The following is a 1,381-nucleotide window of genomic DNA, read 5'->3' as shown; positions in this document are numbered from 1 at the left end:
TTATACTTAGCAGATGTCAACCATATTATCAAGCCTTCAATAAAGGCTTATTGAATAGGATGCATGTTGACCCAGAGATTGTCTTCAAGTCTTTGAAGGGCTGTTAAATGAAAAAAGGAATTCTTCTTATCCAATTTGGTGCCAAAAGACATTAGGAACAAAGGGTAGAAGGTGCATTGAGGTACATTTAGATGAGCTCTGAGGAAATATTTCCTAAAAATATTGGCTACATATAAATGGAACACCCAGACTGTCTTGGGAGGAGATTGTAATTCTTCAAGTAAAGGCTGACTGAGCACTTATCTGGGGTATGATTGTGGAAATTCTTTTTCTTGTATGGAGGGTTTGGGTTTTTTGGTGACAGCTTGTGTCTGAGTTCCTTTAGAACTCTTAAATTCCATGATTTTGTAAAGTCATTTACCTTCTTAGTTTATTTAACTATAAAATGAGGGTATACCCATGATGTCATTGTGAGGAAAGCACTTGACCAATAGTTAAAAAAAGGTAAGCGGATCAATTATTATGGTGAAGACTTCAGTGACTATCCAAACAGGAAGATGCAAAACTTTTTTAGGTCTATCAAAACTAAGAAAAATGATTAGTAAATAACAAATTATTGGGGAGATCCCTGATCTTTCCCAAAACTTTACTCCACTGAGACATATCCAACTAGAAAACTTCACAAAGAATTTAATTGAAGGTAAATTCTAGCCCATTGTGTTCTACTCAGGCAGGTTTGGGTAGGGTGGTAGATTCTTTGTCTAGATTGCTCAAGGCTGTGGTGATTTGGAAGGAAATGACTTAATCAAATTCATATCCCCTAGCCTCTCATTATAATATTCATTATTTCGTTAACTGTTAACCAATTGAATGCACTCTCAAGAGTATATAAACATGGAGTAGTTCCATGATAGGTTTTTGGCATTCAAGAGTGTCATGATCCCTTTTACTAATAATATGCTAGCATGATTAATAAAATTACTTATTACCCAGGAAACAAAACCTCTCAAACTTTTTTATACGTCATAAAACATTCACTGAATCTCTTTGTCCCTTGCTAGGTGGTGCAGTGGATAGAGCACCAACCCTGGAGTCAGCGGGGCCTGAGTTCAAATTTGACCTCAGATACATGACACTTTAAGACCTTGGGTAAGTCACTTAACCCTGATTACCTCACATCCAGGACCATCTCCAGCTGTTCTAATTCATATCTGGTCACAGGACTTAGAGGAAAAAGTGAATCTGGTGACTTGGAATAGCACCCCTCACTCAAATCCAATTCATCTTCATGTCATGGCATCACCTCCCTGATGTCATGTTCATCTTCAAGAACAAGAACAAATATCATCATTCCTTATTAGCTTACCCACTGAGAGAGGTG

This window comes from Macrotis lagotis, chromosome 3, assembly GCF_037893015.1.
Source record: "Macrotis lagotis isolate mMagLag1 chromosome 3, bilby.v1.9.chrom.fasta, whole genome shotgun sequence".
Classification (NCBI taxonomy): domain Eukaryota; kingdom Metazoa; phylum Chordata; class Mammalia; order Peramelemorphia; family Peramelidae; genus Macrotis; species Macrotis lagotis.
This window is presented reverse-complemented; position numbering follows the sequence as displayed.